The sequence below is a fragment of the Diabrotica undecimpunctata genome, chromosome 3 (genome assembly GCF_040954645.1).
Source record: "Diabrotica undecimpunctata isolate CICGRU chromosome 3, icDiaUnde3, whole genome shotgun sequence".
Classification (NCBI taxonomy): domain Eukaryota; kingdom Metazoa; phylum Arthropoda; class Insecta; order Coleoptera; family Chrysomelidae; genus Diabrotica; species Diabrotica undecimpunctata.
Window position 1 is genome coordinate 120,808,207 of NC_092805.1, and position 17,414 is coordinate 120,825,620.

At 32.1% G+C, this 17,414-nt stretch overlaps 1 protein-coding gene across 2 annotated transcripts in view; it reads right to left on the bottom strand.

The window, feature by feature from the left end:
* Positions 1-16,216, bottom strand: part of Sulf1 (Extracellular sulfatase Sulf1) — a 280,791-nt gene extending 264,575 nt beyond the window's left edge. Inside the window, exon 1 of one of the 2 annotated variants that reach the window (XM_072526791.1) lies at positions 15,985-16,216. The gene's annotated coding sequence lies outside the window, so the exon portion shown is untranslated. The remainder of the gene's footprint in view (positions 1-15,984) is intronic. The other variant, XM_072526790.1, reaches the window with a different exon arrangement.
* Positions 16,217-17,414: the final 1,198 nt, after the last annotated feature.

Sequence of the window (17,414 nt, forward strand, 5' to 3'; positions counted from 1 at the left end):
AATTGATTTCAAGTATCCAAAGTGCAAAAACCTACATAGGTATGGACGTAGGATCAGACCACAATCTAGTCATTATCAATTTCAGACAAAAACTAAAAACAATACACCGAAACAAACCAAAGAAGTCAATATTGAAGTACTTCGAAACAAAGCTAATAAAGAAAAAGTAGCAATAAAACTTAATGAAGACCTTAAAAAATCAATCATAACAGGAAACAAAGAAATAGAAAATATATTTCAAACCATAAAAAATACCATAGTTGGAATACAAAGACGAGAAACAGAAAAAATGGATGACGCAAGATATTTTGGAACAAATGGAAGAGAAAATGGAACAAAAAAACACAAAAACAAACCACATCTATATAAAAAATTAAAAGATTCATAATAGATTCAAAAATCAAAGAACCAAAAGAAAGAGTGTGACGAAATAGAAAACCTAGACAGCAAACATGATATATTCAAACTCTACAAAAAATTAGAAGAAACCTCCAAACAAGAACCATAAGATACCCACGCTAGCTGACAACAAAGGAAGAATAATTATAAAAAGAAGTGAACATATTCAAGTATAGTAGATATTACATAGCATTTAATAACTTTAATTCGGATGTCTAAGCTTAGTTTTGGTTATAGGCAATAATTTGTTTCCATTTATTGTACATATTTCTAGCTTGTTCTATTCGTGTTTTTATTTCTATATATGGATCCCACTTATCATTATTTAGTACTACTTCTAAGTATGTGAATTTGTAAACTTGTTCTAACTGAGAGTTATTTACGCCAATGCGACAATTGTCGTCGGTTTTACTAATCACCATTACTTTAGTTTTTTGAAGATGTATTGTCAGTCCCATTACTTCACTTGCATTATTAACTCTGTCTGGTATATTTTATAAATCCTCCATTTTTCTGTTATTAGAACGGTATCGTCTGCTTACTTGATATTGTTAATACATTTACCGTTTGTTTTTATACCAATTTCGGCGTCATCTAGTGCTTGTTGGAATGTGCATTTAGAGTACAAGTTAAAGAGCAATCGAGACATGACACAGCTTTGTCGGACATCTCTGTGTATACGGACGCATTTAGTAGTGTGGTTGGAATATTTTAAGGTTGCTTCTTGGTTCCGATAATTGTTTTGAATTATGCGGAGATCTTTTCCGTCTAGCTGTATTTTCTGTCGTTCATACAGCAATTTTTCATACTGGACACTATCAAAAGCCTTCTGGTAGTCGATGAAACAGAGATATACTTTTTTCTAGTGATCGAGGTAATTTTGAATGAGTGTTTCAGTCGCAACAGCGTCTCTCTTGTTCCGAAGGCCTTTCTAAATCCTAATTGAGAGTCACTTATGTCTATTTCACATTTTTTACAATATCCTGTATAATCTTTAAGAATCTTTTTAGTAAGTAATTCATTAAGCTAATGAGCCTAAATTCGTCGCATTTGTGGGAACTAGATTTCTTTGGTATAGCTATGAATTCTGAGTTAGACCATTCCTTTGGTATTACTCCACTTTCATAATATATGTTGTTAAAAAGATGTGTTAGTACTTTTATGTTGTTATTATCAATTAGTTTTATTACATCTATTTCTATTTCGTCTGGTCCACAAGCTTTCCAATTCCTTGCACATTGTATCGCAGTTTTACCTCTACGTCTAGGATTGGGATTCCTTCCATCTCCCACGTTGACCTCTGTTGCAATTCAGGTCATCCGCAAAGTATTTTTTGATAAATTCCTCCCATACTTAAATTTGTTCGCTTCTTTCTATAATTTTTCTTCCATGCTGTCATCTAGAGTGAGTGTATTAAGTTTTTTGTTATTAATGGAGGTTTCTTTTAATTTTTTGTAGAGCTTGAATGTATCATGTTTGTTGTCTAGGTTTTATATTTCGTTACATATTTCATTTATCTACTTTTCTTTTGCTTTTTTGATTTTTAAATCTATGGTTCTTCCGAGTCATTTTTAGTTTTCTTCAAATTTCAGAATACAATTTTTATAATCAGAAATAACTTGGTCTTGTGTAATAATATGACGAAGTTATTCGATACATATACAGTGATGAGTGCCTTAAGAACCGGCAAAATAACGCAAAAGATAGAAAACATAACACGTTGTGAAATAAAAAGAGATGAAAGTAGTAGAGGTGGGAAATTATCGATAGAAACCTCTAATTTACATTAAATTACATTAGGACTATCGATAGTTTCCCACCTTTAGACGTTAGCTTATGAGCTAGTTGACTTCAGTCATAATATTACAAGTATGACGTCGAATATTTACATTTTTTAAATTTCGCATAAAATAAAAACTGATTGAAGGCAATAAAGCAAATGTAAGTAAACAGTTTAATTAGTAGTAATTTGATAATTAATTCTGTGTTGACGAATACAGAATAACAAGCTATGATAATTCTGTATTGAGAAGCGACGTCTCAAATCATAGTTTATTATTGATCAATACTTTAATTTTGGATAAAAAAATACTCCTACTTAAACTGTTTTACTTACATTACGTGATACGTATTACTATGACTGAAGTCAACCAGCTCATAAGCTAACGTCTAAAGGTGGGAAATTTTCGATAATTCTAATGTAATGTAAAGTAAATTATAGGTTAATATCGATAATTTCTCACCTCTACTACTTTCATCTCTAAAACAGTTATACTCATTATTGAAGCTTATTATGCAAGGCAAAATTCGAGGAAAACAAAATTTGGGAAGACGAAGAATATCGTGGCTTAAGAACTTGAGGGAATGGTTTGAATGCAGTAGTGCAGAACTATTTAGAGCGGCAGTCAACAGGGTTCGCTTAGCCATGATGATTTCCAACCTTAGATAGAAGATGGAACTTAAAGAAGAAGTATAATCGCGGAAAGTAATGAGTTTAGATATACGAAATGGTTTATAAAAATGAAAGAGTAGGTAGCATAAACGCAATCTTAAAAAAAAATAAAATACATTTTATTTTTTACATTTAAAAAATATGAAAAAATCGTATTTTTTTTTGTACTTCACCCTGTATATGAATATTTGTCAATGATTCCTAAAACTGCAGAATATCATTACCTACATTTTTTCTAAATAACCATTTTGGATCTTCTGTACCATAATGGAATGATCCGCCAATGTACAAAAAGCTCACCTTTATGTAACGTAGATTAGAAAATCGATTAGACAGAGAAAATACCACATTAGTAATAATTGATGGAAAGAAGAATAAAAACAGTCTAGTAACAGATGGATACATTTCCGCCTTTATTCGCACTTCATCCGTATTTATCATTGAAAGAAAACATAGGTTTAATTTTAAAGAAAGAAGAATAAAGGAATAATTCAACAAAAATTGCACAGAAAAATGTAGAATACGCGGATATTAAAACAATGCAATATGTTTTATGAGTGTAAAGTCGCCTTATTAATAGATTTCGCAAAACGGTGACACATTCCCTTAGCGTCATTTGATCTATACTTGAATGAAAAATAATTCATGAGTGAATTCGTACATAAGCACGACTATTGACCTTGTTGCAGACAGTAATCGATCTAAAAAGAAATTTGCAATTGCAAATGCATTTTTAAAACCTGCATGTGTTTAAAAAGTGAGTCAGTCAATGAACTTCATTTTTAATTATAATTAATCGATATGTATTACTTGAAACCTTGAATATAATGTTGCTAATAAGCCTATGTAGCTACTAATTGATTCATCATATGTCCGTTTCTAAATCGTTCTATGGATTTACAAGGATGAAGATAAGGAATTACATAAACAAAAAGCAATAATTTTATTGTTGTTGATGTTGATATCTTAATCAAAGATCAGAAAATTACGAAATATGTGCTATAAACTAATTTTTTGAGATTACAGGCATGCAGATCTGAATAAAGTACCTTTTAACCTTTTAAGTCAAGTGCAGTAGCGGATAAACTTCCTGCTGGGGGGTTTTGGTTGGGCACCGAAATTTTTTTTATGCTAACTCCATTTTGAGTCCTTTAAATTTGTGAGTAATAGTGTCGGAATAGTGCCCTGGAGGAGGGTCAACCCCGAAACCCCAATTGTGCGCCACTGGTCGCGTGGCGCCATTTGTCGCCAACTTAAATTCAAGTGAGTGTATCTGTTTCACTAAAAATATTTGAATAATCAATTATCCAATTATTCCTCTAGTGATCTTTTAGAAATAATTTGCTGGCCGCGCAATGTTGCCAACAGTGCTTTTATTTATGAAAAGCCCCTTGTCAATGACGTGTGGCCTTTCATAAATAAAGAATAATTTTAGACTAGAATATCTGTTAAACGAATAACAAAACATGAGACTTTTCATGAGCAAACGAAGTGTGAACATATGGGTTATCATTTTCTGAGTTAATCGAAAATTTGAAAAAAAGTGATATGAGGCCTTTCATAAATAAGCGATTCATGCATGTATGTATGTAGAGCGTTAACAGGCCTTTTAGGCCCATTGCTAGCTGGATAATTTCCATCGTTTTCTGTTCTTAGCTATCAGCTTCGAATCTCTGATTCCCATCTCTACATTTTTTTCTTGGTCTTCCTCTCTTTTTTTGCCCTCAGGTACTCTCCAAGCAATATTCTTGACTAGTCTATTACCTTGCATTCTTTCTAGATGTCCGAGCCATTCTAGTCTACGTTTTTTCACCAGTTTTGTTATTGTAGGGTTAGCATACAAATGGTACACTTCTGCATTAGTTCGTCTTCTCCATTTTCCTTCTACTACTTTTCCATCAAACATTCTGTGAAGTATCTTTTTCCCCATGATTAAAATCTGCTCTGTATGGTTTTGTTCATAGTCCATCTCTCGATAGCGTATAGCATTGTGGCTCTAATTCAAGCGAGTCACGTACTGATCGTAATATTGGTTGTCCTTCGCCTTTTCTTCTTACCTCACTCATACCAATGACATTCGATTTCATACGTTATTCTTGGAGTTCTAGAATTTTTCCTTGCGATGAATAGTCCTGGTATTATGTTAATATATGCAATGATAGTAGCCTGATTAAGTCCGGGGATTTTTAGCACTCTCCGTTCTTCACCTTATCAGATTGCTACCAAGATAACCGCGGTCTTCTGAACTGCCAAAGACTGAGGGAAACTACTTCTTTATCTTAAAAACTTATCCGGGAAAACTGTCCAATAACCTACCACACTGGCCTATGCGGGCCAGACCGAAGTTTTCGATTAAAAATATTACATTTTTACAGCTTTGTAATTTCGGTAATATACATGTGTATGTAGTAGAAACAGTCCCAAATTTTCTATTAAAAATTCTAAATTCTAATTCCGATATGTAAAACTAATTATATAGTTTTTTGTTAATCAACATAAGCCACCTACTACCGAGCTAGTTTATTCACACGCTATTATGACGTGGCTATTTTGGCGGTGTACCTTATTCTATTTATTTATTTTATATTATTTAGTAGTTTGTTAATAATTAAGTAACTGGCTTTTATTTTATCTTATTTTCAACCATTTACTTATTTAACAAGTTCAATAATCGTTTTTGCAAATTTTTTAATACATATATAATATACCATATCACATCGTTTTTTCATCCTGTAGATGAAATATGGCGCGAGACGGGCAACGAACAACTAAAAAGATATGCTGATAATACACTTGCACACTTACAGGCCATTAGTGTCGAGGTAGAAAATATCACGACAGAATTAGATGCAAAACAACATGGCACGCTAATAAACAAAACTAAAACAAAAGCAGTGATAACCGAACCTCCTTTCAACCTCATCAAAGAAGTGGCACAGTTCCAAGTAACTGATTTATTTACATTGGGTTAACAATGGCAGTTATGAGGAATATTTATATGTATTGGTTTGTTGAGATGCTAAAAAATCGATCTTGAAGTTGATGTATTAATAATTGTGGTCGACTATAAAACGTAAAATTAACTTAAGTATATATACTTACGAGGTCTGTTCCAAAACTATTAGACCTTTGTCCATCATTTCGCAATGCTTATTTTTCGTCATCCAGCGCATGGCTGTGCCTTTATTCTTTCAAATAAACCACAATTCGACTGATCGGTACTGCAAGCAAGCAAGCAATTTAAGTAAACCCAGCCTGTGAGACATGTTCCCCCGTAGAATTACGTTCAGGTGTAACAATTCATTGAAGCGAGGTGTATTAACTCGAGTTAAAAACAGGAGTCACTCCACCGCGCTCCAATGCTCCAGACCATCCCTTTCCCCCCTATAGCACTCTGATGCTCGATAGGGGCATAACTATCAACCAAATGCTCTTCATGTGGGAGTCCTGGGTAAAAGAACTCCAACATGGATCCCTAACCTAATTAAATTCAGGACAGACTGTCGCGCTTTGTTCCTGGTATCCTCTAGTGACTTATCCGCGAAACTAAAATTGCTTGCTTGAACCCCAAGTCTCCATGCTGGTCTACGTCCAGTCCGGAGACTTGTTGCTCAAGTGTTTGGGCCCTACGTGCCCGGGTTTTTTGTTTTTGTTTTTATAATTTTTTTGGGTGGCTTGCGTCGGATTTTTAAGTGTTTTTTAGTCTAGGCCTAAGTTTAGGTATAGGCCGTTTTTTAATGTTTTTTGTTAATTTTTTTTGTTTGATCCACACCCCTTGGGGCCCACACAGTGTGACGATTTGCTGTGTTTGTCGACTTTAGCTACGAACTGTTTGTATATTTGTATATTTTTATATTTGCTCCTCACTCTAGGGTATGCTCTTCAGTCTAGGGTAGTGTTTTCTCTCTAGTAGTTACTGATTGGTGCTCGAAATGCTCGTTGCCCTTTATGCACATTTTCAAGTTTTGAAACACGAGAATGTCGCAAACTTGCTGTGTCCGGATTGTACTGAGACTTTCAAACTTAAGTATGGTACAAGTAACAAATATATGTTGTATAACGGTCAGATTTCTAGGTTGTGACAGTCCTGCTTTAAACTAGAGTACAGGGGCTGTTTTTTCCTGGTAATGAAATATGTAATTATAGTATTTTTCATATAAAAATTCGTGCACGTCATTCAATATTTACGACGTCAGAACCCCACAGCGTTGCCAAAACATCAGAATAGTAAGTGAGGAATTTTTAAAATGTCAACTATTTGTCAAACTATTATATTAACCTATTAAAAAGGGGGCGACCTAAACTCAGATATCTGGACGATGTACAGGAAGATCTGAGGGAGATTGGAGTGAGGGGCTGGAGAAGACAGACACTCGATAGGGAAGGATGGAAGAATGTTTTGAAGCAGACCAAGGCTCACGAAGGGCTGTAGCGCCAACCGATGATGATTATATTAACAGTAAATACACTTAGTTTTAAGATTACTGCAACACACTAAAATACATAAGAAAACATTTTAATACAAAATTATATATTCTAAATTTTAAATTTACCACTTTTAGAGCATTAATAGTAAAAACGTCCCGCCATTATTTCTTGTTCAAATAATCTATCTTATATGAAAGCTTATCAGCTTTCTACAGACTATTTGGTTGTTTTGGCATAGCACAATCACAATACACAACAATAATTCGTTTTTAAAGCTATTAGTCTAAATTTAATATGTATTTATAAATACAATTTATTATTATATAATATATTATGATCAAATTGTGTAAGAAATCAAAACATAAACAAAATTCTTAGTCTAAAAAAGCGGCAACCCTTTAAAACAATTTTGCCACGCGCTGAACTGTCAAAAAATTTGAAATATTCCCGTATCAATTGCGTACAATTGTCTAATATATTTAATTAAAATTATTATTTTGTGGAATATTAGACTTAAAGAGTTATTTCATAAAATTTATATTATTAATAAGAACAAATGTGTTTGGTTATTTAATCAATATATTTCTAAAATTCCCAATATAAAGATGATTACATTTTTCTGATTATTATACCATGTTGACGCCTATGAAAGTGTGTTATGAAAATTTGAACTCCAAGGTTGACGTTCTGGAAATTTTAAATATAAGTGACGTCATTTTATATAAATTGTGACGTGCACGCATTTTTATATGAAAAATACTATAAAAATATTCGAATTAGCTATTGAATTTGCTAAAATTAATTTTGACCCTTTTTATTTACATTTAACATAACAGGGACCCTTCGTCTTATCGGATATTTGCATTAAAAACTGATGTAGAATAGCTTTTGTAATTACTCTTGTCATTGTTAGAATTATTGATACTAAAAGAACTTTATAAAAACATAAATAAATAAATAGGATAAATTCTTTCTTTTTTAAAAAATTTAAATTGGCACCTTGTGTTAAGTCTGTTTTAGCTATAACATAAAATGATATAAGAAAATGGTATAACAAAAACTTACATGAAATGATTGTGTACAATATTAATACAAGAAGTTTTGTGTATTACATTGTCACAGTTTGGTATCAAAATATGTTATGTGATTCTGCGCATTACATGCTAAAAAAGTCCTTTTTTAAAATTAATATGTTGGTTTACATCAGAGTTTACAAATGGTTTACATGTACTGTTAACCTCAATGTTCTTATTCTTCTTTTTGTTATTGTAACGTAACCTCAATTTCTCCAACATTTAACCTAGTTTTTTACCCACGTTTTACCTTTGCATTAACAAATACATATATATTTATGATGGATAAGAAAATTCTCCTATTATCTGCTGCTTCTATTGCAACATTTCTTTTAATTCAGACAAGCAAGAAAAAAACGCCAACGAAATATGTGGTCTAGAGCTTGGCTTCAAAAAAGACAGGAAGGTCGTGGTGTTTTAAGTATGTTGGAAACTGAATTAAAAGACAATGATTCTGAAAAATATAGATAATTTTTAAGAATGTGTCCTTCTTGAACTGATTCGAGAAGATATTACCAAACAGGATATAACCTAATGCGCATGCGGGTGTACTAATAATTGGTATCAAAATAGGACATGTTCTAATTTCTATAACATTTTTTGTTAAAAGATTTTGTTTTCTTTTTTATATTATGACAAAACTTAGTATACCATTTTCTTATATCATTTTATGTTATAGTCTAAAACAGACTTTACCTTGTGTTAAGCCCATTTTAATAGTGCTCAAATAAAGGACTCACTATGTGAGTTAAAACATCAAACCAATACCATAGTCACAAATACCTTCTTGGCCTATTACTACAGTCGTCAGAGACGAAATTGCCACTGAATCTCTAAAAATCATATTAACAAACTGAATTTTGCCGACAATGTCAATTTTTGAACGCCAAAAAAGATGCAAGGAAGTTTACCATTTTTACTCCAGGGCTTTCCACTAAAACATCCCTCCTAGAAGGGGGAAAACCGAAAAAACGGATTTACCAATAATCTGTACGACATACAGTCCATCTAATTTAAATACCGTTGCACGTCATTATCATTGACAGAGATCGAAGTTGACATAGTTGTCAAGGTATAAAAAAATCCTGAATCCATGTTAAATCAAATAGGTCACAATTATTGCAAAAGTAGATTATACAACAAAACAAATTAATATTTAATGTAAATAAATAGAAACAAAACAAAAGTTAAAAAATAAACTCGTTAAAAACAATTTGAGCAACTTGTATGTCGTGTAAAGATGTAAAATGGAATACTTAAACAAAAACAACACTTTTTTCATTACTTATTAATTTCTAGTCAACACCGCAACTATCAAATAAGTGTTACCAATTTATGCCAAAATATCACCTCCGAATACAGTTACAGTGTGTTCCGAACAAATGTTCTTCATAAAAACGCTTTATAATGCATTTATACAAATTAAATGAAACATATTGTGTATTTCTTTAAGTTAACATTAATAGAAATCTTTAAATATTATTTCTACGCGTATATAATAAAATAAATGTATAGTGGCTGTAATGCCAGTGTACTCGGCAAAGTGATTCTAAAAAAGAACACACCTACCGCCTAAATATTTCGTGTTGGTATCATGTAACCTCACGGACTATGACGGATGACGTGCAACGGTTTGTAAATTAGATGAAGTATAAAAAAAATGTTTCAAATAAAAAATGACAATTTTAAACAAAATTATTTATTAGCATTTTTTGTGTAGAATGAACCGTTCTTATAAGGTGGGTACACATATGCGAGCAGAACTGTTCGCGAACCGTTTGTGAACGCTATATTCGTCTATTTGTACAACGGGACGAACTGCTTGCGAGCTGTTCGTTCGATGCTCGTCAGGAACCACGGCCTGTCACAACGCTTGAAGCAATTCGGCGATTTTGAATACCAGTTACGCGTAAATTTGTTTCAGCTCGACGGTAAAAATTAGAAATCTTTTGATTCGAGTATCATATCGACAAAAATGAAGATCCATTTTAAAGGTAACGAATGCAGCTTTCGTATGCTGTTTTTGTATTTTGCCGCAAATATACTCAGTTTTTATAAAATGTGTTATATAAATAACCGTGGCGCAATTTTTGCCATTTTTTATGATTTTGATGAGATAAATACAATTTATCCATTTCGTTGATCGGTCACTATAGAGTTTCGACAACTAAGTAGAGCCTAATCTTCAAAACCTGTAGCATGAAATTTTAGTTTTGAGTTTTGGCAACAAATGTCATTTAAAATATGCTTAAAAAACGCTAAATTTAAACTTTCAATTACAAACGATCTAAAACGTTTAAAACTGCTATTTTTATACATAATGCGTCCAAAAGTACTTAACTTCTGTACAAATTACACCCAAAACCGTCTTTTTGACATTTCCCATGACGTGCGAATTTTTGTAATGTAAAAGTTTAAATTCTGCATTTTTTAGTCCTATTTCAAATGTCTTATATTTGTTGCCACAACTCAGAATAAAAAATTCATGTTATAGGTTTTGAAGATTTCTCTTAAAAAATGGAAATTTCACTACGACCGGTTAATGAACGTGATCAATTTTATTGATCTCACGAGAATCGTAAAAAATGGAAAAATTGCGCAACGTTTACTTATTGAAAAGATATAAACTGACTTCATTTGCTGCAAAATACAAAAATTTTATATGAAAGCTGCACTTCACCTTTAAAACACATTTGGATTTTTGTCCATATTACTCTCTGATCAAAAGATATCGAATTTTTACCGTCGAGTTGATACCCATTTTTAAAATTTCGCGCGCGCAACTGGCATTTAAAATCGCCGGTTTTTTCAAGCGTGGTTTCTGAGAGAATGGTTTATTCTACATAAAAAGTGCTAATTAACATTTTTGTTGAGAATTATCTCAGCTACATTTTTTATTTGAAACATTTTTTTCTACGGTGTACAGACTCTTGGTAAATCGATTTTTTGCGTTTTTACTCCACTACTAGGGAGGTTTTAGGGGGAAGCCAGGGGGTAAAATTTGTTAAATTTTTTGCATCTTTTTTGGGGTCCCAAAATTGATATTCGCAGCAAAATTCAGCTTATTCATATAATTTTTAGGGGTCGACTGACGAGTGGACTAGGTATATACAGAGAAAACTAGAAGTTTTTAGTTTTTAAATATTATATCCTTCAAACGCCAATAAATTGAACATGTGTTTAAGACTCATAGCCATTAAATAAAATGTTAATTCAACACAGAGGAAAATAGACCATGCTTTTACAATAGCAATTATTTATGTTTGATTTGTACCATGTTTCAATGCTTTATATGTGTGTAATGTTTTAAAAATTATCACCAGCTTTCGATATCACATTATCCTCGCATTGTAAGTATGATCATATCAAAAGACTGTGATTTTTCATGTAACTAAATTGTAGCATTCCCTGATGATGTTGGTGACCACCAACGAAACATTGAAATTAAAGAATAAAGAGTACACATAGCCTATATTCTTTCAACTGGTTTGTGCCATGTAAAACATTGAACGTTACAAGAATAGTGCACAACTCTTCCTGTTTTTTAAGTTTTACATCCACGTTGGTGTACATTAACATTCCTTACAATAAAAATCACACCAAATATTACACCTCTTTTGTAAACCGATTGTAAATTTCTCTTTCTCAGGTAAGTACTCGAGATAAGCTTCCCCGAAAAAAGATTTATTTATTTATTTATTACTGCTTTCATAGATTACTATAAAATTACCGAGTGAATAGCGCCTTCTGCATTGAGCGATAACTGTTGTTGAGGCGTTAAACGAACACGAGATAATCTTACCTTCCAGAGAACACACTACTTCGCTTACCTGAGACTTTTGTTCTCCCGATACAATCCCCGTGGATACCGCACCTGCCAACAGTGTTAGCCATGTTCACACTGTTTTATTATTAAAAGAAGTAGAATATGTTGAGATAAAAGTGTTTCGAATTATACTGTCAACTTTTGTAAAGAGGAAAAGCACTGATCTACAATAGTTTTATTTTATCGAAAAGAAAGGGTACCTTTTGAGTTCAAAGTTTAGTAAAAATAAATAGAAAAATAGAGACAGGAAATATAAGAAAACATTCCATTTATTAAATAACTTAAGTAATTTATTTTTATATATTTGTCAATGAAAAACTTCAAGAGGAAATCATTTAAAAATAATATAATTAAATTTCCGATCGTAAATAGTTTTACGTAGATCGTAGAATACATATCTGAGAAATTGTTATTCTATTTTTATTTTGGATTATCATAAAAGGAATCTTTCCTATCTCTTCAAAAGGGTGCATCATTATTTTGCTTTTTCTATCAACTATTAATACACACATCAAAATAATCTAGAGGACACCTATATTAATAGCTTTAAATCAACGTTAGCTGCTAATACAAAAATAAATTTATGTTTTTGCTTTTTCTTGTTAATGCTGGTAAGAATGGCTATAAAAAATTTAACAAAATTTTAATATGCGTTTTTGGCTATAAATAAAAAGTAATATTTCTTTATTTGCACTTAATTTTTGATGTCAATGTGGATTTTCATTTAGTTTTGCAATTGCCAATAATGGAGGGACATCATTTAAATCGCGAAATGCAGTGGCGTGCTATCGGGATTCTTCAAGCTGGCAGAAGTCAAAGAGAAGTTGCTGAAGTCCTCCACACGAACAGAAGTGTCAATAATCGTTTGTGTTTAAGGCGTCAAGAAATTGGTGATGTTGTTGAACGCCATACAAGGCCGTGCAAGGATAACCAACCAGATTTAAGACCGTTTTTGTTAGGTTCCAGGCTTTGCGAGATCGCACTGTAACTGAATCACAAATACAAATGAGGCTGCAAGAGACCCATCAGGTGTTTGTAAGTGGCCAAACCATTATAAATAGACTGCATGAAGTTGGGTTAAATGCTCGAAGACCTGTAAGAGTGCCTGTGTTATCCAGTGGAAATCGCGCTCATCGACTTTAGTAGGCACAAGAACATGCAAATTGGGTTAGACGTGAGTGGGCCTATACTTTGTTTACACATGAGTCCCGATTTAGATATGCACAAGATACAAGACGGACAAGAATTTTGAGATAATTTGGCACTGCTGAACGATTGACCACCATGCAGGAGGTTCATAGACAGCAATGCGGTTGTATAATAATATCGGGTGGCATCACTCTTGGTAGCAATCTTCTTTGAAATCTCGTTTGTCGCGAACGGTTTCTAAATGTAACACACCACCGCGATATTAGTCTTGAACCTACTGTTATACCCCTTGCACAACAATCTGGTCTCCAATTTCAATTAATGCACCACAATGAGCGTCTGCATACTGCCAGGGTCGGGCGAAAATTTCTTTTTATTTATATAGATTTGTATATCTCCCTCTTCTTTTTGTTTTGCTTGGTTTTTAAAATTTTGATGTTTTCGAAGTCAAATTTATGGTTATTTTCATTTTTATGTTTTGTGAGCACAGTGATGTTGTTTTTGTCATATTTGTGAAAACGAATTCTGGATTGAAGCAGTTAACGGGTTTGTCCAATATAGACACCTTCACAGTTAATACATGGTATTTCGTAAACAACATGTGATTTTTTGAGTTTTGGAGTTTGTGTTTTAAATTTTGTGAGCAACTGTTATATTATGTTTGGCTAAAAGATTCGTTAGTTGTTTGGATAAACCTTTGATATATGGAAGAGTTGTATACGTAATCTTGATACTGTTGTGTTTATTATTGTATTTGTATTGTTGTAAAATTTATCACCTTACACCGCATTTATAACACAGTTAAAACTATGTGGTTTACAAAAGAAACATTTCTTCACGATATCTCAACTATAAATCTATATAAAACTATAAATCCCCTAAGGGAGAATGGATTATGAGAATGGAGTCTGTAATTATAAGTCCTGCTGATAGATCCATAAAACTAACAGATCCAGAATACAGACCAACTGCAATAAAAAAAGCAAAAAATGCCCTCTTAAATAATGCATATCTTGAACATCTAATCGAAACTATTTTTAAATCAAGACGTAAGTAAATTTTACAACAATACAAATAACAATAAACCCAACAGTATCAAGAATACGTATACAACTCTTCCGTATATAAAAGGTTTATCCGAACAACTAACGAATCTTTTAGCCAAACATAACATAACAGTGGCACACAAAGGCAACAACGTTTTAAATGAATATTTCATCAAATTAAAAACACAAACTCCAAAACTCAAAAAAATCACATGTTGTTTACGAGATACCACGTATTAACTGTGAAGGTGTCTGTATTGGGCAAACCAATCAACTGCTTCAATCCAGAATTCGTTCTCACAAATATGACAAAAACAACATCAATGCGCTCACAAAACGTGAAAATGAGAAGAAGCATAAATTTCGAAAACATCAAAATTTTAAAAGCCGAGCAAAACAAAAAGGAAGGGAGATATACGAATATAAAAAGAAATACCAACGCAATCAATGGCAAAAAAGATACAAAGAACCTAAATAAAATATATTTTAATCTGATTTAAATAATAAATATAACACCATAAAAAACTCTAAAAGTCATAACATATCTCCACTTTACCTTTTCAAAAACACCAACAATACGCCCATATAAAAATAATTATATATTAATGACAGTAAACCATGAGATATCATATCATATTTTTCCTCAATTCAATCATTTTACTTCTCTCAATTCATTAATGTCAGTGTTCCGTTTTACGTTTTGGTAAGTTTTTTTATATATTTTACAATAACTTTTTGTTCCTAATCTTGTACATTTTAGAAACTTGATAAAGGCCAGGGTTTCCTGCCGAAACATTGCAGTCCACATACTGATATGGACTTATGCCCGTCTTTGGTCTGTGCAAACTACTATTCACTCTCTTCTAGTTATTTGATTTCTCGCAGATATTGAGGGAATTTCAAAGTGATGCTTCATGCAAACGTATCTGGACAGTAAACTACAGAAGTACAGATGTATAGATCAGAACTATATATCTTTCACGGCCTACATGATGTCAAAGTCATCTTTTGTATTTGCAAATTACTTTGAGATGTCTACAATTCTCATAACTCATGAAATTTCTGGTTGTTTCAATTTTCAATAACGACAAAAATGATTATAAATATATTATAGCATTTAAAATTTCTAAAATAAATAGCGTTGTTACACTTTATAAAAATATTCTTTAGATATTACTGTAATGTGTCGGCAATACGTTCTAACCAGACATCTTATTTTACCTTATGCGGAGATAGGGTAAAAACCAAAAAGTTACATAAAATCCACAATTCTCTTCATTGTGTATATACAAGTACTTATATAATCATTTATACATTTTCTAAGCAATAAACGATACAAATACACATTCATAATAGCAATAAATATCCAATAAAGACCTGGTTTTGATACAGTTGAAGTTAATTTTACTATGAACTTTAAAATGAACCTCGTACTAATTTTGCATCTGCTTGTGAATTATTTACAAACAGGTTGTCCTTAAGATATTTTGGTGTGTTGTAATTATTTATAACTATTTTAAATAGTTGAAAAATATAGAAATCTCTAATTTGTACATTGCAGAATTTAAAAAAAGAAACAGCCCACGTGCTTGACGAGCATTTATAACTTACCTTATTAAAATAAAAAAGAAGCCGGCTTTTGATTTCAAAGTTACCAAAAAAACTCAAAACAAAACAATCAAAACACCAGACACAAACAAAACATAATAATCACAAACGTCCGACTGGCGACAGAAGATCGCGAACTAGAGAGAACAGGTCGTGACACAACAAATCGTCGCGAAGAGTCACAAGCAACTGCTGAGAATTTTTGTTTTTCGATCCAGACGTTGCCGAGAAGCCGCGAGATTCGGATACGGGCGAGAGTCGTTTTGTTCGGCTCGAGTTGTAACTCTCAAGATTGAGAACCAGAGCCGGCTGACCGACAATCGGCTGATAAAGGTACGTGTGGTATTATCAAGAGGGCCGCGGACGCTGGGTCTTCGCCCGAGCCGCTATTGTCCATTGACCAGATAGATACGGGGTGCATGCTAGCGAGATGATGCCAAACTAAAGTTCTCTCAATATGGAACTGACCTACTATAAACCATAGAAAAATATACAGTACAACTAATAATTTTTCTCAATTCAAAACGCATAAACCATGTTTGTCCCCCTCTTTCCCATCCCCCTTTGGTTTATAAAGTGTGGTCTTTTAATATTGAGACGTAATTGCTTATGAAAGAGCTCTTCTTTCTCGTTAGACCTTTAAAGTTTCGCTTGGTATTTCGCTGGTAATACAAATTAAATTCTAAGATTCAATGCTACCTAAAGTCAAATATAAAACTTATAATGTATATAATTCATAAACAGTATCAGTATCAGTGCTTTTTGGAATTATGTTTGGCATCCATCTTAGAAAGTATTCTGTTCGTATACTCCATTTTTTATGTATGTGTTCTTTCAACATTTTACATATAAAAACTGACTTAGCTCTGTTTTTTCTTATAAAAAAACTGAACGTTTTAATTTTCATAAATTAAGCTATTACTTCACGTCCCTCTTTTTTGAGCTGCATATCTTTTCCAAGATGAACTCATGATGTGTATCCTTTCTTTTATTCTCCAAATTTTGACTGATCTCCATTACCACAGTGAAAAATATTTTATATATATATATATATATATATATATATATATATATATATATATATATATATATACATCTGTCAAGGGTGAATAAATCTTCTTCTTTTTGTTACTAAAAAAAAAAGAATGTTTAAACGAAGTTTTACTTTTGGCAATATAATTGTCAAAAATAAAAATTTTATGTTGGCATTTATGACATTGAGGCTATTTGTAATTGGTTGCTATTTGAACTTATTTATAAATTCAATTATTCTTATATTAAAAAAAATGTTTTCAAAATTATAAAAAATTTTTCAGAGAAACATTTATTAGATAAAAACATTTTTGTATTAAATATTTTGAACATGTAAGCAGTGATTTTTACTTACCAAACTAATTTTTATTTGGTAAGTTAACAAAAATTGTTTTTTCTTT